Source organism: Eleutherodactylus coqui, chromosome 1, assembly GCF_035609145.1.
Source record: "Eleutherodactylus coqui strain aEleCoq1 chromosome 1, aEleCoq1.hap1, whole genome shotgun sequence".
NCBI classification, from domain to species: domain Eukaryota; kingdom Metazoa; phylum Chordata; class Amphibia; order Anura; family Eleutherodactylidae; genus Eleutherodactylus; species Eleutherodactylus coqui.
In genome coordinates, this window is record NC_089837.1 from 352525044 (window position 1) to 352548748 (window position 23705).

At 45.8% G+C, this 23705-nt stretch overlaps 1 long non-coding RNA gene across 1 annotated transcript; it reads right to left on the minus strand.

The window, feature by feature from the left end:
* Positions 1 to 589: 589 nt before the first annotated feature.
* LOC136612305 (uncharacterized) lies at positions 590 to 8195 on the minus strand. Its single transcript, XR_010790385.1, has 4 exons — positions 7992 to 8195; positions 5257 to 5401; positions 2345 to 2476; positions 590 to 869 (listed from the first exon to the last, which is right to left on the minus strand). It is a non-coding gene; the product is annotated as an uncharacterized lncRNA (long non-coding RNA).
* Between the last annotated feature and the right edge of the window lie 15510 nt (positions 8196 to 23705).

Consider the following 23705-nt stretch of genomic DNA (forward strand, 5'->3'; position numbering starts at 1 on the left):
GCCTGAACTCATCTCACCTGAGCATCATGGCCACTTCAATCAGCTAATTAGTGGGGATCCTGAATGGTAGACCACGCAGATCAATTATGAATGACCTATCCTCAGGATAGGCCATCAGTGGCTTAATACTGAAACACCCCTTCAGGCTGGATTCAGACGAACGTATATCGGCTGGGTTTTCACGTAGTCTCTCTCTGCGGGGGGGGGGGGGGAGCCTGGAAGGGCAAGGAGCAGTGCTCTGAGCTCCCGCCCCCTCTCTGCCTCCTCTTCGCCCCTCTGCACTATTTGCAATGGGGAGCGACGGGGCGGGGCTAATTCTCAGAACTTAGCCCCGCCCCTGTCCTGCCTCCTGTCGTTGCAAATAGTGCAGAGGGGTGGAGAGGGGGTGGAGAGGAGGCAGAGAGGGTGCAGGAGCTCAGTTCCTGCTCCTGGCTGTTCCACTCCCACCCCCCCCCCTGCAGATGAGGACGCCGTATATCGGCTCGGCGTGAAAACCGAGCCGGTATACGGTCGTCTGAATCCACCCTTAAAGTGTTGGAAATAAGGAGGCAGAAAACATAAATATGGTTAAGAAAAAAACAGATTCAAATCACATTTTATTATTTATTGAAAATATGGATTTTACACCAAGTTTCATTCCGATATAAACAAAAGGCCGCTGTGTTTGCGGGTCTTTTCTGTTTACTCCATCGTAGTAAAATATTGCGCAGTTTTTCAGGATCCTCTGTGATAATTCTTTGAAAGAAAAAACTTATAAAAAGATGAGTCACAGGTAAAAATCAGTTCATCACACGAAGGGTTTCAAGATTGTTGAACGTTGAAGGTCTCTTCACTGTCTGCCAGTCTTCCCGTTCTCAAGGACGTCAGATCTACAGGAAATGATGAAAAATCAGCATATCCCACCAGTATTACTGATCCCTAGATCTGCTCCACCCACTTACATTGACCATTACTCCCCCAACCAGGTCAAAAGAATCAGCAAGAGATTTCTTTTTTTCCCAACAGTCCTGATTTTTTTCTGGACCGTCTAAGACATTAAGCTAATTTTCATTTAAAGAAGTGCCCACAACAGCCACAATCAATGTTAACTCGGATTGCAACTATTAAACCTTTACATGACGCTGTCCATTCGGACAGTTGCATTTCGATGCTCTTACTGGTGTTCCGAACCAACCACGATGTAATAGTTAATGTATTATATAATGCACTGCCAAACATTACAATTCTAAGTGAAGAGAAAAAGGGGGGGGGGGGATTCTGCAACTTTTCCTGTGCATCTTGTTTCTACGGCGCACAAACTGCCACAAAAATGACCTGATAACTTTATTGTAAGGGTCGGTACGATTACTACGATCCCAGACTAGTGCAAGATATTTGGGTTGTACTACTTGTATGTTTTTTCTAAGACATTTAATTAGTTAGAATTACTTTCTGCCCAATTTGCGCGCAATACCTTTTTTTTCACCGTGGATTTAGCTGTACAAGGGCTCTTTTTTGGCGGGGCCTCCTATAGTTTATGTTGCTCACATTTCTGTATAGATAGGACATTTGGAATGTTTTTTATTGCAATTTTTTCTGGGAGACAGGGTGACAAAAAAAGAGCATTTCTGGTGTGCTTAAGATTATTTTTTTCTTTTCGAACGACATTCCCTGTGTGGGATAAATAATGTGCTACTTTGGAGATTTAACTTTTACGAACGTAGCCATACGAAATGTGTATTTTCCATTTATGATTTAGATATTTTTTTTTATTATAAATATGGCAAAATGGGGGGTGATTTAAACTTATGACTTATTTTTGTAAAACTTTGTTCTTATTTTTACTTTCTTTTTTGGTTCCTACAGGGCACTGCAATTAGTGATGCTCCGATCGCTCCTGCAGTATGATGTGATGCCATAGCATTACATCATACTGCGATCTGACAGGCAGTCTATCAAGCCACTCCACGGGGATGCCTTTCATAGGCAGTCTGCCAAGAAGGCCCCCAGCTGCCCTGACACCCGTACGTCTCCCTGCAATCTCACCGCGTTTGGGACCACCGAACATCATTCGGGGGATGTAAATGCCACTGTTAGAATTAACGGCAGCATTTAAAGGGTTAATAGCAGTGATCAGACGCATTGCTGATTGCGGCTATTGCCCAAGTGTGTCAGCTGTAACAAACAGCTTACGTGCGCACAGTATGAAGAGAGGTCGCCCCGCGATCTCCCTTCATACATACCAAGACACTGCAGGATGTAGATGTACGTCCGACAGCTGGAAGGGGTTAATTACAGTCGGCATCTACAATAAACAAAGCATCAGTTATATTGGAGCTACAAACTTCCCCAATGTCCAACTCACCCGTTCTCTTCCTTGAGGTGCCGGTATAACTCCGCCTTGTTACTGACCGCGTTCAGGTGGCCAATAAACTCGTCATGTTTCCTGGAATTCGCAGTATTCCATTGCTTCTTTGAGACAGCAGAGACATAGGGCCTGATGGGAAAGGACAGGAAGAGTTGTCATGATGTGTGGCAGGGAGAGTCACGAGTCAGGCTCTCCCCCATCAGTGCATATTAGATGACTGAGTAGATCTCTAACACATACCACACTACACCTCTGCCAGCTTCACATGTCAAGATCCCAACAGGCAGCACGCACGTCGAGATCCAAACAGGCAGCACGCACGTCAAGATTCCAACAGGCAGCACGCACGTCAAAATTCCAACAGGCAGCACGCACGTCAAGATTCCAACAGGCAGCACGCACGTCGAGATCCAAACAGGCAGCACGCACGTCGAGATCCAAACAGGCAGCACACACGTCGAGATCCAAACAGGCAGCACGCACGTCGAGATCCAAACAGGCAGCACGCACGTCGAGATCCAAACAGGCAGCACGCACGTCGAGATCCAAACAGGCAGCACGCACGTCGAGATCCCAACAGGCAGCACTCACGTCGAGATCCCAACAGGCAGCACGCACGTCGAGATCCCAACAGGCAGCACGCACGTTGATATCTCAACAGGCAGTACGCACGTCGAAATCCCAACAGGCAGCACTCACGTCGAGATCCCAACAGGCAGCACGCACGTCGAGATCCCAACAGGCAGCACGCACGTTGATATCTCAACAGGCAGTACGCACGTCGAGATCCCAACAGGCAGCACGCATGTCGAGATGCCAACGCGCACGTCGAGATCGCAACAAGCAGCACAGACGTTGAGATCGCAACACGCATGAAAAGAGCAACATCAGAGAAAGACGCAAGACAGTGACTGAGAACTTCAGTATGAACAGGGAAGGAGCAACCGGATGAGCTTCCTATCCAACCGCTGTCCGCAGGGCAAAGCAGCAACACACACAAATATAGCGCATATACAGAGAACCAAACGCTAATAGTCATCATACACACGTTACTAGGCACCCTACATCCATATGCACAACCTCGTGCTAATAAGCACCACACACGCACAACTGCATGCTAATAGGCTCCTCCCATACACACTGACACCCCCACGCTAATAGACATGCCACACAGAACCACAAGCAGACAGGTATCTCACACACACACACGCTATCAGGCACCCCACCTGAGAAACACACAACCACACGCTTATATGTACTCCACGCATGCACACACCGTAATATGGACCCTGCGCGCTAATATGCTGCGTGCGCACAAACACGAATGCTAGTGTGCACGCTAATGTACACACGCGCAAATATGCATCGCACGCACACGCACTAACATGCACCGCGCGTACATGCACTAATATGCAGTGCGTGTGCGCAAACACACGCAAATATGTGCCATATTCACACCACACGTACTGCACTTGCACACCACATAAAGCCTACACATACTTCAACCTACTGAATACACAAGCACATGCTAGTACACCACATATACTGCATACACACAACCACACCACACACACAAATAGAACGATATGCTTACATGCTCTGGCTACACCACAAAACTAGAAAACTGCATAAGCATGACCATACATGCACACGAAACTATGCAAATATGAGCACCTGCTAGAAACATGAGCATACATGCACACATGCAGGCGAAAACATGCATATATGAGCACATGCTAGAATCATGACAGTACATGCACAGGAAGACATGCAAATAGGCAAAAGTTAGCATATGCCACAATCATGACAAATCATGCAGACAGGCAGGCGAAAACACGCAAAATAACAAAATTTGCACATGCTAGAATGATGAGCATACATGCACACATGCACAAATTTGAGCACATGCACGCAAAACATACAAATATGCAAATATGAGCACATGCACGCGAAGACATGCCAATAAGAGCACATGCACACAAAGACATGCCAATAAGAGCACATGCACGCAAAGACATGCCAATAAGAGCACATGTACGCAAAGACATGCCAATACGAGTACATGCACGCAAAGACATGCCAATACGAGCACATGCACGCAAAGACATGCCAATACGAGCACATGCACGCAAAGACATGCCAATACGAGCACATGCACGCAAAGACATGCCAATACGAGCACATGCAAGCAAAGACATGCCAATACGAGCACATGCACACAAAGAAATGCCAATATGAGCACATGCACGCAAAAACATGCCAATATGAGCACATGGACGCAAAAACATGCCAATATGAGCACATGCACGCAAAAACATGCCAATATGAGCACATGCACGCAAAGACATGTCAATATGAGCACATGCACGCAAAGACATGCCAATATGAGCACATGCACGCAAAGACATGCCAATATGAGCACATGCACGCAGACATGCCAATATAAGCACATGCACGCAAAGACATGCCAATATGAGCACATGTAAATATGCTAATATGTGCATATCCACGGGAAGAGATGCAAATACGAGCACATGCACACGAAAACTTTCAAATAAACATGACCAAACACCGCCCTCTCTGCACGAGAAGCTCAGGCGCGGGAGCCGGCACCGCTGATTCTCTGCCAGTCAGCCCAATCTGATAGATAAGCTGACTACGGAGAATGGGGGCAATTCGCAGCATGCTGCCCGCCACGAGCGGAGAATGGATGTAGCATGCTGCGAATTGGCCGCCATTGGGCTGGCGAAATCAGATCGTAATGAATCTCCGCTCGCCACGAGCGAAGAATCGCAATGAACAGGGGGCTGTCACTTTCCATAGCAGCGCTATGGTACGCTTCAGAGCGCGGGATTCGCAAATGTATTTGTATCGATGCAGCATGAAAAAATTGGGCAGATGCAGCTTACCTCGCCAAGTTACGTCAGATGGTGGGCGAGCAAAATTCCTCTCCACACGAGTCGTCCTCTCCAAAAGGCGGGCAAATCTGAGATCAGCACGTAATTTCCCCCCAAAACGCAGCCAAATGTCAGGTTCCTCTCCACACAAGTAGTCCTGTGGAAAATAGGTTGCGCAATATGAGTACATGCAAGCGACAATAGGCAAATACGAGCACATGGACGCGACAATATGCAAATATGCCGATACGAGCACATGCACGCGACAATATGCAAATACGAGCGCATGCAAATGAAAATACGCAAATATGCCAATACGAGCACATGCATACAACAATATGCAAATACGAGCGCATGCAATCGAAAATATGCAAATATGCCGATACGAGCACATGCACGCGACAATATGCAAATACGAGCGCATGCACGCAACAATATGCAAATATGAGTACATGCACGCGACAATATGCAAATACGAGCACATACACACAACAATATGCAAATACGAGCACATGCAGGCGAAAATATGCAAATACGAGCGCATGCAAGCGAAAATATGCCAATACGAACACATGCACGTGACAATATGCTAATACGAGTGCATGCAAACGAAAATACGCAAATATGCCAATACGTGCGCATGCACACGACAATATGCAAATACGAGCGCATGCAAGTGAAAATATGCAAATATGCCAATACGAGCACATGGACGCGACAATATGCAAATATGCCGATACGAGCACATGCATGCAACAATATGCAAATATGCTGATACGAGCACATGCACGCGACTATATGCAAATACGAGCGCATGCACGCAACAATATGCAAATAAGAGCGCATGCAAGCGAAAATATGCAAATATGCCAATACGAGCACATGGGCGCGACAATATGCAAATACGAGCACATGGACGTGACAATATGCAAATATGCCGATACGAGCACATGCATGCGACAATATGCAAATATGCTGATACGAGCACATGCACGCGACAATATGCAAATACGAGCGCATGCAAGCGAAAATATGCAAATATGCAAATACGAGCACATGCACGTGACAAAATGCAAATACGAGCGCATGCAAGCGAAAATATGCAAATATGCCAATACGAGCACACGCACACGACAATATGCAAATACGAGCGCATGCAAGTGAAAATATGCACATATGCCAATACGAGCACATGGATGCGACAATATGCAAATACGAGCGCATGCAAGCGAAAATATGCAAATATGCCAATACGAGCACATGAACGCGACAATATGCAAATACGAGCACATGGACGCGACAATATGCAAATATGCAGATACGAGCACATGCACGTGATAATATGCAAATACGAGTGCATGCACGCGACAATATGGAAATACGAGCACATGGACGCGACAATATGCAAATGTGCCGATACGAGCACATGCACGCGACAATATGCAAATATGAGCGCATGCTCACGACAATATGCAAATATGAGTACATGCACGCGACAATATGCAAACACGAGCGCATGCAAGCAAAAATATGCAAATATGCCAATACAAGCGCATGCAAGCGAAAATATGCTAATACGAGCCCATGCAGGCGAAAATATGCAATTACAAGCGCATGCACGCGACAATATGCAAATATGAGCGCATGCAAGCGAAAATATGCAAATATGCCAATACGAGCACACGCACACGACAATATGCAAATACGAGCGCATGCAAGCGAAAATATGCAAATATGCCAATACGAGCACATGAACGCGACAATATGCAAATACGAGCACATGGACGCGACAATATGCAAATATGCAGATACGAGCACATGCACGTGATAATATGCAAATACGAGTGCATGCACGCGACAATATGCAAATACGAGCACATGGACGCGACAATATGCAAATGTGCCGATACGAGCACATGCACGCGACAATATGCAAATATGAGCGCATGCTCACGACAATATGCAAATATGAGTACATGCACGCGACAATATGCAAATACGAGCGCATACAAGCAAAAATATGCAAATATGCCAATACGAGCGCATGCAAGCGAAAATATGCTAATACGAGCCCATGCAGGTGAAAATATGCAATTACAAGCGCATGCACGCGACAATATGCAAATACGAGCGCATGCAAGCGAAAATATGCAAATATGCCAATACGAGCACATGCACGCGACAATATGCAAATGCGAGCACATTCACGCAACAATATGCAAATACAAGCGCATGCACGCGACCATATGCAAATATGCTAATATGAGTACATGCACGGGAAGAGATGCAAATACGGGCGCATGCACGTGAAAACTTTCAAATAAACAGGACCAAACACTCCCCTCTCTCCACGAGAAGCTCAGACGCGGGAGCCGGCACCGCTGATTCTCTGCCTGTCAGCCCAATCTGATAGATAGGCTGACTACGGAGAATGGCGGCAATTTGCAGCATGCTGCCCGCCACGAGCGGAGAATCGATGCAGCATGCTGCAAATTGGCCGCCATTGCGCTGAGGAAATCATCTCGCCACGAGCAGAGAATCACAATGAACAGGGGGCCGTCGCTTTCCATAGCAGCGCTATGGTACGCTTCAGACCGCGGGATGCGCAAATGTATTTTTTTCGATACAGCATGACTAATTGGGCAAATGCAGCAGCTTATCTCGCCAAGTTACGTCAGATGGTGGACGAGCGAAATTCCTCTCCACACGAATCATCCTCTCAAATCTGAGATCAGCACGTAATTTACCCAAAAACGCAGCCTAATGTCAGGTTCTTCTTCACACCAGTCGTCCTCTTAAAATGGAGCACGTAATTTCCCCCAAAAACCGCAGCCTAATATCAGGCTCCTCTCCACACCAGTCGTCCTCTTGAAATCGCCGCCAAATAACAGATCACTTGACCCACGTGACCCTCATGCACTGCTGCTGAAGTGTAGTGGAAGCCTGCTGAAGTATAGTGCACGGCTGCTGAAGTGTAGCTGAAGTGTCTCTGCGTGCACGCTGTGTACCCAGGTGGTGCCGACCAGCCAATGAGGTCGGCAGCGCCACTTAAGTGCGGCTGAAATACCAAATATGCTCCCGGGGGACGTGAGAAAGGAAACCCATTGACTCATTCGCTGCCTTTGTGGTCTAGTGAGGTGTTTGGCACCACCTAGTGGAGAAATGGAGAAGATTCCCCTCTCGTCGCAGGATCATCTGGAGTATTATCCCCTACATCGGGACATAATGTGGGAGGGGGATTTACGGACAGTTTACAATAACTTTTAATACTTGTTAATTAGCAGCTCAGATGAAATCTATTCTCTCAGGTCATCGGTCGGAGGCAATTGTGTTTTCACCATACATGTTATATCACTGACCGCAAGACCCAAAATGAGGTGCAGGGAGCCATCACAAGAATGTCTCCCCCTGTCACCGGCTACCTGCCCCTACACAGTGAGAGGCCATACACTTTATAGTGCTCAATCAGCACTCCATTCAGAGTGACGTCACTGCTGGGGAAGAAGCACCGATCAGCAAGTTATTCCCTGTCTTGCGGATCGGGAACAACCCGTTATTCTGGTAAAACCCCCTTAATGTCCAGCTTGTTCCTATTAACCCTTTCCAATCCACTCTCTGACGTCTAAAGACATCATGATTTAAGGCTGTACAGCTCTAATGTTGGAAGATGCCCTTCGGGGTTCTCTTACTGTATATTGCCAGCTTCTCTGCTGTCTGAGCCTATCCAACGTGTCACCTCATGCAGTACTGGCTTTAGCCAGCATATAGCACTGTTGTATAACAGCAGAAAAAGAGTAAGCCCCCTAGGAAAACCGGGATACAAATTAGATTGGAAAGGGTTAATGGATGCATAATTCCCAATAACTGGGTTACATCTGCTCCAAACTTGTGTGATCTGGCTACTAGTCCTCCATTTGTTCATCATTGCACCAGCTGGAGCGTGAGCAATCTGCACGCAGCAGGTCACATGATTCACTCCATGATGTCAGGGATTACTCTGGCGTTAACCTAACAGTGAAATGATGAATATACCTTAAGAAATGGCAGAAAGGACAGTTTCATATGTAGTAAGAAATGGATCCTAAAAGGTGGGCAGCCCAGAGGGTTCTCTACAAATAGCGCAGTGGGGAGGGGGGGGGGGGATCCTAATGATGGCTTCATCAATAATAATACAAAACAGTTCTGCCAACCTGGGTGATCACTACTGTAGGTGAGTGAGTGTAGTAAGTCACAGGGAAGAGAACAGCAAGAAAACTAGGATGTAACGCACTTGTACAATCGGGGGGAGATGAATCACAGAGTTGAGGCGTGATCGGACTTCTCTTTTATTTAAACCAGCAAATATAACACATTATGGGGCAACACAACTAGAGATGAGCGAGCACCGAAATGCTCGGGTGCTCGTTGCTCGAGTCGAGCTTTCCGCGATGCTCGAGGGTTCGTTTCGAGTAACGAACCCCATTGAAGTCAATGGGCGACCCGAGCATTTTTGTATATCGCCGATGCTCGCTAAGGTTTTCATTTGTGCAAATCTTTAAGACCTACGAAAGTGATGGAAACGACACAGATACGGATAGGGCAGACAAAGGGGAACATGCTGGGCTACATCTCAGGTTCCCAGGTCCCACTGTTAAGCCACAATAGCGGCAAGAGTGGGCCTCCCCCCCTAACAATTTTTACTTCAGACAAACCCTCATTAGTAAGGCACACCTTAGCTAAGCACCACACTACCTCCAACCAAGCACAAGCACAGCCTGTGGGACACACCGCTGCCTCTTCTCCTGGGTTACATGCTGCCCAACCCCCACGCACGACCCTGCGTCCACAGCGCACACAAAAGTGTCCCTGCGCAGCCTTCAGCTGCCCTCATGCCACACGCTGGCTGCATAGCCACACCACCCTCATGTCTATTTACAAGTGCGTCTGCCATGAGAAGGAACTGGAGGCACACACTGCAAAGGGTTGGCAGGGCCAGGCAGCGACCCTCTTTAAAAGGTGGGGGGGGGGGGGCGATAGCCCACAATGCTGTAGAGAATCAATGAGAAATTGACGTTCGATCTTCATTCCAATCCTGTGCCACCTCCGTCAGGAGCTGCAAACGTGGGCATGAGTTACATAGCTATGCAGAATCCATGTGCCCACACAGTATTCATTCTGTCTAGGTTTTGACAGTACAGAAAGAAATCCCATTGCAGTGCCCCGGATAGCTGAGGTGATGTGAGAGGAAATAGATGTGGGCCGCGGCCAACACTCCATGCCCCAGACATTAGTTTTTTTTAAAAGTGCCTGGCAGTTATAACTGCGCACTGGCAAGTCTGTGGGCACCAGCAGCATGGGTGGCTAGCAGGAACCCACAGACCCTCTACCAGGGCTTGCCGCCGCATGCTGTGCATGGAGCTCACGGCACACACAGTACGGTGTAAAAAATTAGGCGCTTATTGGCCTGCAGTTGGAGGCTGACAGCGGTTACGGAACGCACACTGTAGTGCGCAAAAATGATGTGCAAGGCTGCAATAAGACCTAGCTGTGTAATAGTGAGCCACTACAACTCCCAGCAGACAGGCTGTCAACTGTACAAGGTCACAGGTAGCCCTAAGAATTAAAAAAAATTTTTTTTTGGTGAAAAACCAAAGAGCCTATGTAGCGTGTATATGTCTTTCCCTCTACCAGGGCTTGCCGCCGCATGCTGTGCATGAAGCTCACGGCACACACAGTACGGTGTAAAAAATTAGGCGCTTATTGGCCTGCAGTTGGAGGCTGACAGCGGTTATGTAACGCACACTCCAGCCAGAAAAAAATTTATGCTCAAGGCTGCAATAACTGACTGTACACGGTCACAGGCAGCCCAAAGAAGTTTTTTTTTTCCAATTTTTTTGAAAAAGCAAACAGCCTATATAGCCTGTATATGTCTTTCCCTGTACCACTGTCCCTGCCTCACCAGTACTGCCCCTATTCTCTGTATAATTGACTTCAGACTTTTAACGCTATAGCCTGCACGCCCGATATACAAAAAAAAAATGTGCAAAACTGCTACCAGCAGCCACAATAGTAATGCACACAGTCAGATGTGGCCCTAAGAAGGACCGTTGGGGTTCTTGGAGACGCTAACAGTAGCCTAACACTCTCCCTATAGCAGGAACAGCACTATCCCTGATCTCTCCCAGTGTGTGTTTGAGGCGAGCCGCGGGCGGGACCGCTTTAAGTACTCAGCGGTCACTTGATCTCACTAGCCACTCACTGCAGGGGGGTGGGATAGGGCTGGCACATCACAGGAGGAAGTGGTAATGCCTTCCCTGCATGTCTATTGGCCAGAAAATGGCGTTAAATATGCAGGGAAGGAAATGCAATTGACTCGAGTACCGCGTGGTGCTCGTCTCGAGTACCCTAATACTCGAGCGAGCATCAAGCTCGGACGAGTACGTTCGCTCATCTCTAAACACAACCCCTTCATCATAGAAAGCTGGACTGGGCACAGTTATCGCTGTACCAAAGGCTTAACTGTGCCCAGTGGAGGGAGAAGTAACAGAGTCCCCTTCCTTCTCTCTCCACTTGGCACAGTTAACTATCTGCAGGATAGTTCCTACATAGCTGATTGAAAATGCACAGTGCAGCTATATCTAACAGAGGGCTTGTGTTGCCCTATAATGCGCTCTATTCGCTATCAGTGAGGTCATGTCTTGTCATTCATTCCATGCTATTCTACCTCTGCACTACATCCCGGTTTTCTTGCTATTTTTTCAGCCCTGTTTTTCTTTTAGACAGTTTATAAATCTCTCCCTATTACAGACAATTAGATGTCCAGGGGGATTAAACAGGTTGGATCTTTGCCTCTTATTCACACTGCAATTTGTATGTCTATGCCAGTGATTCCCAACCTTTTCAGCCTTGGGGCACCCCTGGTAAAAACAATTTACAGCACGGCGCCCATACCAAAAGGGGGTGTGGTTAGGGTGTGGCAGGGGTGTGGTTAGGGTGTGGCTTATTACGACATATTATATATTCACAGGGACACCACTATCCAAAAATGTTTACACGATATACAAAATCTAGTCATTTACAACCCTTTAATGACTATGCTAACTATTCCCTCCTTCCACCATTTTACATGCAGCCATTCCCTCCCTCCACCATTTTACATGCAGCCATTCCCTCCCCACCTCCACACCATTCGCAACCTGATTTGTTGTTTGGATTTACGCATTCACGGTGATTGGTTGTTAGGTTGGCTCATTTAGAGGTTGGGAGTAAAAGGCCAATATGCCTCCCTCACCATTTTACATGCGGTCATTACCCCCACCTCCCTTCCCCCACCATTTTACATTCGGCCATTCCCTCCCTCCATCATTTTACATGCGGTCATTCTCTCCGCTCTCTCCCTCCACCATTTTACATGCGGCCATTCCCTCCCTCCCTCCACCATTTTACATGCAGTCATTCTCTCCCCTCCCTCCCCCCACCATTTTACATGCGGCCATTCCCTCCCCCCACCATTTTACATGCAGTCATTACCCCTATCTCTCTCCCTCCACCATTTTACATGCAGTCATTCTCTCCCCTCCCTCCCTACACCATTTTAAATGCAGTCATTACCCCCACCTCTCTCCCCCCACCATTTTACATGCGTCCATTCGCTCACTCCACCATTTTACATGCGGTCATTCTCTCCCCTCTCTCACTCCATCATTTAACATGTGGTCATTCTCTCCCCTCTCTCCCTCCACCATTTTACATGTGGCCATTCCCTCCCTCTACCCTTTTTACATGCGGCCATTCTCTCCGCTCCCTCCCTCCACCATTTTACATGCGGCCATTCTCTCCCTCCACCATTTTACATGCGGTCATTCTCTCCCCTCCCTCCCTCCCTCCCTCCACCATTTTACATGCGGCCATTCTCTCCCTCCACCATTTTACATGCAGTCATTCTCTCCCCTCTCTCCCTCCACCATTTTACATGCGGCCATTCCCTCCCTCCCTCCACCCTTTTTACATGCAGCCATTCCCTCCCTCCCTCCACCCTTTTTACATGCAGTCATTCTCTCCCCTCCCTCCCTCAACCATTTTACATACTGCCATCGCCATTACCTCCCCCCACCATTTTACATGCGGCCATTCACTCCCTCCACCATTTTACATGCAATCATTCTCTCCCTTCTCTCCCTCCAACATTTTACATGCAGCCATTCCCTCCCTCCACCATTTTACATGCAGCCATTCTCTCCCCTCCCTCCACCATTTTACATGCGGCCATTCTCTCCCCTCCCTCCCTCCACCATTTTACATGCGGCCATTCTTCCCCTCCCTCCATCATTTTACATGCGGCCGTTCTCTCCCCTCCCTCCATCATTTTCCATGCGGCCGCAGCCATTCCCTTCCTCCACCATTTTACATGCGAGCATTCTCTCCCCTCCCTTCCTTCACAATTATCCCCCCCCACACGCACCTACCAGCAATTTACATGCGCTCATTATCCCCCCACGCACCCATCACCACCACCTTACATGCGCTCATTACCCCCCCCCACGCACCCAACACCACCACCTTACATGCGCCCATTACGCCCCACGCATCCACCACCACCTTACATGCGCCCATTACCCCCCCACGCACCCACCACAACCTTACATGCGCCCATTAACCCCTGCATATTAACTCTTTCCACAAGACTTCTGCCCTATTCAGCAATTCCAACAAACTGGTTGGTTGTTTGGGTTGGGTGATTCACCAAACAACCAATCAGGTTGCTGGAATTGCTGAATAGGGCACCACCACCACTTTACATGCAGCCATGGAGTCTAGGGCATGCAAAAAGCAGCTCACCTCGGTGCTTCTGCACTGTCGCCGGTGCCCTGCAGCTGTGTGCGCAGGGTTCCAACCGCCGTTCTCGCGTGCTGGCTCTGTTGCTGCCGACTCTCTGGATGAAGCACTCCCCCAGCTACTGATTGTCTGGGGGCGTGTTTCATCCAGAGAGCCGGCGGCAACAGAGCCAGCTTTTACAAACTATGCTGCATGCAGAGAGGCTGCCAGCGGTGCTGCGGCTCCATGGCTAGTATTCTTGGATTCATTGTATTATGTCGCCATCGGAATATGCGGGTGGCGACATAATACAATGAATACAAGAATACTAGCCGCAGAGCCGCGGCACCCCGGTTGGGAAACACTGGTCTATGTACTGTCTGCATTCACAACTGACTACACATGGACAGCCTACTGACCCATTACAGATGGTGCTAGCAGACATTCATCTCTTTACACAGACCAATGGTCTATGTAAAATATATTTATATATATCACAGCATATTCTGGTCCAAGTGATAGTCATCCATTAAATAAAAAATCTTGGTATTTGTATAGCGCCAACTTATTCCACAGTGCTTTCAGGTAATTATTACTTATTATCCCCCAACAAGCTGGGTTCTCATTTTACCGACCTCAGAAGGATGAGTCAACCTTGAGCCGGGTACCTTAATCACACAGGGATTGAACTTGCAACCTTCAGGTCATAGGCGAGAGCGTACACTCTGCACCACATGAGGCTCATTCAATGAGTAAGTAAAAAAAGATGAAGCCTACATTGATTACATGCCTGTACGCTCTTTTCTGCGAGGATCATTGCTAAGTAATGCCAGAAAAAAATTGGGCTTCCTGCCATCTTTTTTCTATGCATGAGAAGATAAATGGATAACGCATGGAAGTAAAGAATGGACACACACAACCCGTACGGATGCAGGGTAGAAATACACATGGATTAAAATCAATGCATATTTCACAGACCAAAATCAGTCACGCTTGTTTGAACCCTAACCCTAATTATGAGATACATGACATCAATTAACACTAGTAGCTGCATATGTTCTGCACTGTGTAGAAATATCTTGCTTATATGGCTGAATGGAATGGATATGCTAACAGTGAAGTCAGGAAGAACAGCTGCTGTCTCCAACCACCTTTCTCCCGATTATGGTCATCATTACTGGATTCATGGATTCTGCTCCCCGACCAAGACTTATTAATGAATTGTACGGAAAACTTAGGGGGTTTTCCAGGGAGAATAGTACTGATGACCTATCCTCAGTATAGGTCATAAATAGTTGATCGACTGGGTTCCTTTACTCAGGACCCAATCGATCAGCTGATTGTGCACCTGCTGACAGTGCCACAAATACACAGGGATTGGAGCAGAAGTTTCTGCTCCGACCCCTGTGTAGTGGCCGACGCTTGTTACTGCAAGTGCAGCTCTTATTGAAATCAATGGGAGCCCTGTCTACAGTTACAAGCGCCGGCCACTACACAGAGATTTCCGCTCCGACCTCTTTGTATTTGTGGAGCTGTTAGCGGGCGTCCCGAGCGACGGACCCCGGCCGGTCAACTATTGATGCCCAATCCCGAGGATAGGTCATCAGTAATATTCTCCATGGAACCCCCCCCCCCCCTTATTTCTAATGGCCAGTTCACATGGCTGTATTTTCAGGCTGTGTGCTGTCCATGTATTCCGCAGCCCAATTGTAGCCTATGAGGCTACTCACACGAATGATCTTTCACACAGATCTATGGTTTATGTGAAAAAATAAAATAAAATCTCTGCATGTTTTATTGTTTCATTTTCACAGATGAGCATAGTACATGTGATGTGCAGTGGTCGTGGAGATTGGACAGCACACATGTTTCTCTGTGTGCCATCCGACGCGAGTTGCAGACAAGTTTCTTGGACGCCACTTGCACAAGGCCGTGTGAGTCCGGCTTCAGGGCGTGTGCACACTACATCTGTGCCATATGTGTGACGGGAACGCAGATGTGCTCCCCAAGACACAGGGGTGTCTATGATCGAGGAAGGGCTTTCTGCTCTAAAAAGGGACTCAATGGACTTTAATTTTGTGGATTACAATAAATTGGATATGCTGTATCTCGGCGTTTCCACTTGATATCCTTGGAGTGCATCTCTGTTATCAATCTCGGGCTTAGGCCACAAGCACACGGCAGAGCAGTAATCTGGCCCTGACAGCAGCAGCATCTGCACGTACCTACTTTCTGGAATCTTCATCTGTACTGTGGATGGTTGGCACAGCTCGCCGTCGGATATGCGCGGTACAGATTTTTCCTTTTAAACTACTATGCAATGACGTGGAATCCACGACCTTTCCACAATGTCAATTGCAGATGGGCTGCGGATCGGATGGCGCCCATTGACTTCAATGGAAGCCAACCACATGGAAGCCGCGCAAAATGGAGCACGCTGCAATTTTTTAATCGTGAGCACAAACCACAATTGGTTTCTGCTCGTGTGCATGAAGAATTATTTTGTCACAGCATGTCATTGGCGGTATTTGCCGTGGAATCCAAAGGCAGACACCAGCTCCGCAATTCAAATCCATCCATGTGCATTCACCCTTATTCAGAGGTCCTTATTTTGGGTGGTTGTGGCTTACCTCCAGCTATTGTTCCAGTCGCTATACATGTAGTGCTCTGAGCACATCATCACAAGGGAAGCAGATTCAGTCTTTATTCCATTTGCCCTTTGTGGGGACTACTACCCATGGGAGTGCTCTGCCTTTGTTTTTAGGTTCTCTATAGATGATATATAAGTACAGTAAAGCCCCAAGCATGCATATAGCAATATATATCTGATGGAGCCAGCAGTGAGCTATTAGTCTTACGGCTCATTCATACAACCATATGCAGAAAACGCTGCGCGAACATTTTATTAAAACCGTGCTCTCTCTCATAGCGGGGTTGCGTATGTATTGTCGCTCATACACAATGTATTGTGTATGGACGGCATTGTATACACTGCCCATAGAAAAGAATAGAGCTGACGCTGCATGGTACACTGAGAAATAGAGCATGCTGGGATCTATTTCTCACACGTATCTATGCGCTAATGTGAACAGATCAATGAAAGTCCATGTACTTTCATTAACCACATACCATGCGGCCGTGCATCGTGTGCGTAATACGCACTGAAATCACAGTCATGTGAATGGGTCCTTAATTAGGTGGATGTTGATTTGTTTTGTTTTTTTCAACTGCATAGGAAAGCACAGCAGACTGCAGTTTCCTGTAGTGTGAGCCACATGGGGAGTGATGACGACCCGACCCTGGGTCACATGAGCGCCGCAGCTATTAACCAAGCTGCAGGGAGGCAGTGATTGGCTACTTCAGTTATGTGGCGCCTTTGTCTGGGATGTCATCGCCACAGTTAAACAAAAAAAATAATTAAACCTTAGTAGTAGCTGCAGTAAGTGTCTGTGTGAATCGTTCTCCCTCCTGCAGCTCACTCCCCCCTTTTCTCTCCATAGACTTCTATGGGTAGCATGAGTCAGCACTAGAGATGAGCGAGCATACTCGCTAAGGGCAATTACTCGATCGAGCATTGCCCTTAGTGAATACCTGCCTGCTCGGAAGAAAAGATTTGGCTGCCGGCGGGGAGAGCGGGGAGGAACGGAGGGGAGATCTCTCCCACCGCCCCGCTCCCCCCTGCTCACTACCGCAACTCACCTGTCACCCGCGCCGGCAGCCGAACCTTTTCTTCCGAGCGGGGAGATACTCGCTAAGGACAATGCTGGATCGAGTAATTTTCGTTAGCGAGTATGCTCGCTCATCTCTAGTCAGCACCATTCTAATTCACTTCCTGTTCTCTGTATTACTATCTTTGTTCTTAGAGTCATTCATCACTTGGAAACAGGTAGTGGCCAGCATATTAGACTCAAGGGCAACCCATAGTAGCCAGCGAGTCAGAGGGATTTTTCAGCACAAAAACCCCCCCATAATTTTAGGCCACATTTTAATTTGTTCCTGCTCCACTATGGGGGAACTTACACTTGTGCCACACAACCTGGGAGCATGTTCAGTAAAAGAAGACATATCTACCTACACCAGGGCACAACCAACTGCGCATGCCCAGCTCAAGTATTGGAGGTGTCGGGGATGATGTAGGCACATCATCCTCATCAATCAAGCGAAGTCTAAGGCTGCCTGTCCACGGGCGTTGCGACATCCCGCTGCAGAGAGCCGTCGCCTGGGAGCAGGAGCCATCTGACGGATCACCGCTGTGAGCCTATCTGACAGATAGGCCACCACGGAGAATCGCTATGATTCTCTGCTCGTGGACAGGGGGCTGCGCTTTACATAGCAACTCTATGGAAAGCGTGCTGCAGGGAACGCAATCCAAAAACGCCTGTGGACAGGCAGCCTAAGTGTGTTTACAGAGAAAACCCCAGCCAGTTCGAACAGAATATTTGGACCTATTTACCATATGGAGCATCAGTTCCTTTTTTATAGCAACATCAGAATTATGTAAAAGGAGATTTTGGAATTATTTTTTTCTACATAGTTGCATTAAAAGTTAAATAACTTTAATGCTCCGTGAGAGCTTGTTTTTTCCGAGATGAGCTGTAGTTTTTATTTGTACCAATTAGGGATACACACGGCTTTTTGATCACTTTAATTGCGTTTTTTGGAACCTCTGTTTTACTTCTGTTTTTTAGGGTTTCTATTTTTTCTTTGACGTGCAGGATAAATAGTATGTTTAATTTAGTGTACAGCTAATTAAAGATACGGTATGAAATATGTGAGATTTAAAAACATTTTTTTTACAAAAAAGGAAAATGTGAAAAAAGAGGTTTTATGGGGGTTTTTCTGCACTGTTTTTATTTGTCATTTTTTATGTCCATGTAGGGGACTTGATCATAACAGCTATGATAATGCATTGCAGGACATCTGCCTTGCAATGCCTGTTTGCTTACAATAGTGATAATAGGAAATGGCAACTCATCGTCCCTCCGCAATTATATTGCGGACGGGAGGTGACGTCAAAAATGGAGAGCGCTCCCTCTGTGAACCCTTTAAATAGATTACGGCATGTAGGGGGCTAACAGTGGAGATCGGTGTTAGAGTGGGAGGTTGGCTATCAGTAATAGCCAGCTCCTGTTGTAGAATGGCACAAACTCAGCTCCGATCCTGTGCCATCCACAAGACGTACGTTTACGACCTGTTGTGTTAGGTACCCCGCAGCCAGGAAGTAGACTTACAAGTGTATTACAGGAGCATTCTTGCTTTGGGTCAGTGGATCCTTGCTTAGGCTGGGACACATGTCCATAATATGCTCATCTGAATTTAGTTATACTGTGGCTGTACAAAGCTTGAGCAGGTCCTGTCTCAGAAATGCCACAGATTTCCTTAATGGAAATGGATGAAATCGGCACCAAAAAGACACATGTAACACAACAGCGCACTATTTACACAATAGGCTGACTAGACCTAAAAAGTCACATTTGTCAATGAAGCCATAACACAACAGCAGCCCCAGAACACTGTTTTCTAGCGAGGCTCCTGGAGGCAGGTAAGGCAATTTGCTGCAGATTTTCAGCGTGACGATTCCACTTTCTCATCTCCATTTGGCCATATTTGCATCTTTCCATCACATGGCTACCGTTACTGTAGTAGGCAGATCCAAAAACTCAGAAGGGTCTGTTTCTATGTTCACTACGTTTTTTTAAAAGGATGGCAGTAAAATTGTGAATTCAGATGTTCATAAAATAGTGTCAGCAATGGGATAAGTAGTTAATACAATGAAACTTTTTTTTCCCTTTTTGTACAAAAGCTCTAGAAGCCCATGAAACACACCGTGCAAATTCCTTCTTCTCCATAATCTGTGAGGTTTCTTCTTTTTGGTGGATTGCAATATAAAAGAATATAAAAGAAAGTACAGAACACACATTGTATGGAACAAAAAAATAATAGAGATTTTGCTGTGAATTTCGCAAATGCAAAAGGATGAAATAGATATGTGCCTCAGTCTTCAGTCTTCAAGTCAGGAGACACTACTTTGAATATAAAATATTTTACTGCAGACATATATGGAGTAACAAGGCTATAATAGCATACATTAGTCTACACATAAGTCGTCACTGGGCATTGGACCTTAGCACTTTTGCTCCATCATGGAAATGCTTAGTCCAAGTCGTCTTACACTTAATAATCCCAGGTTAAATATTTACAAGCAGAATTCTTTAAGGGAATCTACATTTCTTGTTACATATACTTTAATGTTATGGCTGAGCAGTGAAGCTGTCATTTAAATGTTTATTGTAATCTTAAGAACAGGCTCTTTTAGGACTTTTTCTATTACATTTCATTAACAGATTCAGGGCTTATTCACATGAACGTATATCGACCGCCGTTTTCACGGCCAGCCGATATATGCTCCCGTCTGATGCACTTGATTCCAATGCATCAGATCACACAGGCATATTCCCACGGCGTAAAAGCACCCGGCCAGGAAATATAGCGCTGGGTGCTTTTACATCGGGCAGCAAAGATAGTCCTGTAACTATCTTTGTGCCCGGAATATGTCAGCCACTGCATGGGCTCCTTTGGGAGTCAATGACAGCGGCCAGACAAGGGAGGGGGGAGGGAGTTTAGCAGCGTGACCGCTAAACTCCCTCCCACTTATCTCCTCCCCTCCGGCTGTTTGCAATGTAAGGGGTGAGGTGGGGGCGGAACTAAGCTCTGCCCCCTCTTATTGCTGGCTCTAGACAAGGAGCGGGAAAGGACGGTTGCTTAGCTCCGCCCCATCCCGGCCACTTCCATTGCAAACAGGTGGAGGGTAGGAGAGAGAAGGTTAGCTGGCGAGGGGGAAGTAAGGGGAGGCAACCGGATATGCGACGGGCCTGTGCCGTCTTAACGGGAGCACAAATGTTAGGTTTGTGTGCCCATTCCACGTGTTTTTACGGGGCTGGTGGGTGCACATAAAAACGCCTGTGCTCGTGGGAAAGAGGCCTAAAGCAGATGAGTTTAGCTTCCTTCTTTTCTGGTGTGAATCAATTGTGAGAATGGTCCAACCTAAGTCAAGATCGTTTCAGCCATTAGCTTCCATTCACAGTGACAGCTCTTTCACACAAGCGTATGCATTTTTCACATTCTCTTGTCCTCGGCGTATATTCGCATGAATGGACATTTTTCCGCGATTATGGCCATAGATAATTAGCGTTTTCCTGATCATTCACACAACTGGGTGCGACGTTTTAAGCGAAAAAAACGTTGCACCTCAGAAAACCCTCGCTCCTTATAAATCCTCGGATTGCCTTCAATTGCCTAAATAGAGGCACTTGTAAGCTTTTCGCAGCATTGGACGCTGCTAAAATGCCTCCCCCTCCCCTTTTTTCTCCAACTCCCATAGGAGTTTATGGGAGCCGCCGCTGTATATCAGTCAAAAGATAGAACCAGAACTATCTTTTTACCCACCGTATACTCGTCGGCGCGTATTTTGGTCATGTATGTTCCACTTTTTACAGTGAGACGCTTTTACGGGCCGTATATTTGCCAGTGTGAACGAATGCATTGGAAACTAATGCCTCAGTACAATAAAAACTGTAGTATTTGTTAAAAATAAAATACATATAAAACATTAATTTATTCAAATAAGCTTAAAATTAAAACATAGGAATAAATCACTATAAATATATAAATATAAGTTAAAAAGACAAAATCTACAAAAGATTGTAATCTATGTGTACATACATATAATAGATGGTGTGATGTCTATTAATTACAAGAATAGTGCTAAAGCACAATAGTAGCTTGTATTGGTAGTATACATTGCTCACCATTTGACCAATGACTTTACAATATCAATGTTACATGACTAATGATGTCACAAAACGTAACTGTCACACAACTTGTGATGTTACTAGTATGATGTCACGATAGATCGGGAAGCTCTAAATGCCCTGTAACGGATAATTCCATTGAGGGTTGTTGAAGGAGTTCTATAGAGAGGATCGCGCTCTTATATGTCTACAGAGATGGCGACAAAGCGTACAAGATATCTTGTATGGTCTGACGACAGTAGCGGGGAGGAAGATTTCCATCAGGTGAGCCGTCACTTCTCTTTAGTCTTATCCAGGTTCATTTTAGTTTTTTCTTCCTCACTTTCAAAACATCATAACTCTTATTTTCCCATTGAAGTAGTAGTTGTTTTTTGCAAGATACGTTGTATTTTTCAATTCTACCATTTAATGTACCACATAATATACTGCAAAACTTTTTTAAAAATTCTAAAAAGTGTTGTGAAATGCAATAAAAAATGCAATTCCACCATTTTTCAGATGGGTCTTGTTTTGCAGCAAAAATCACATGATAACTTTATTCTTTGTGTCAGTATGATTTTGACGATAAGAAATCTATATAGTTTTGGGGTTTTTTGCTATACTTCTTTTGCAGAGTGACCAAAAAATGCAATTCTGGTGTTGTGTAATTTTTAAAAAATTTTTATAACATTCCCCGTTCGGGATGAATAATGCATTACTTTGATGAATCAGACTGTTATTGATGCTGCAATACTAAATATGATTTTAGGCGTTTTGATTTTGATTTTTTTTATTACAAATACAGAGAAAGTTTTTTTTATATTTGCATTATCCTTTATTTTTTGCAATAATACTACATTTTTGCTAATACTACATTTAGAGAAGCCGATACATTGCATGAAAAATCTAGAAGTAGTTACTCCTTATGTATGTAATAATTCAATCAGAAGACCGGAGAACGGTCGAAACATTGCAGTACTGTGGAACACATTTTTTGAATTAAAGCACTTTTGATCTTATGATCCTCTTGTGAGTATATACATAACTAACCCCCCTGATACTGCTGCTCTGTCATACAATATATGGACTGATATTTTTGGATCCTGCTGTCCGGATCTTTACACAGAGCGTGCAACATAGTGGGAAGTTCTGCTGCTCTCCCCTGGTGGGGTCATCTATTGTGGTGCCGCTGTATTTGTCGAGTATTTAATAATTCAATCACAATATGCAGAGAGATTTATGTAAAGCTTGTCTCTGTTTTTTTGTCATAAACTGTGCAACAATGTAGCACATGCTCCATAGATATTACTTAAATTGAAGGAGTTTTCCTTTCCTAAAAAGTGATGGCATATTCCTAAAATATGCATCACATTATAGTAGGTGGAGGATTGAACTCTCGGACACCCACCAATTCTGAGAGTGAAGAGGACACAGAGCTGCATCACCTTCTAAGTTCTTTCTGTATGACGGCACTCCTGGCCACCTAGCTGTGCAGAGAACTGCAGCTGACTCGGTTTACTTGTATAGAGCCATGCTATAGTTCCCTACAAAGGGTTGTTGATCCAGGGATTATTCTGATTGCCAGATTAGAGTAAGGAATTTTTCCCTTAAATAGGGAAATATTTTTTTCCCTTAAATAGGAAAAATTAGCTTCTACCTCCTTGGGTTTTTTTGCCATCCTCTGATTCAACATTGGGGGTAAAATAGGCTGAACTGAATGGATATTTGGTTTTTTTTCCGGCCTTACATACTATATACCCAACCTGATGTATAACCCGATCCCCAATAAGAAGTAACTCTTACAGCTCCTATTACAGGGAAAACAAGGTCAAAACATGACATTTTATTAGTTGCAAATAGTTGGTTAATGCTAGTTTT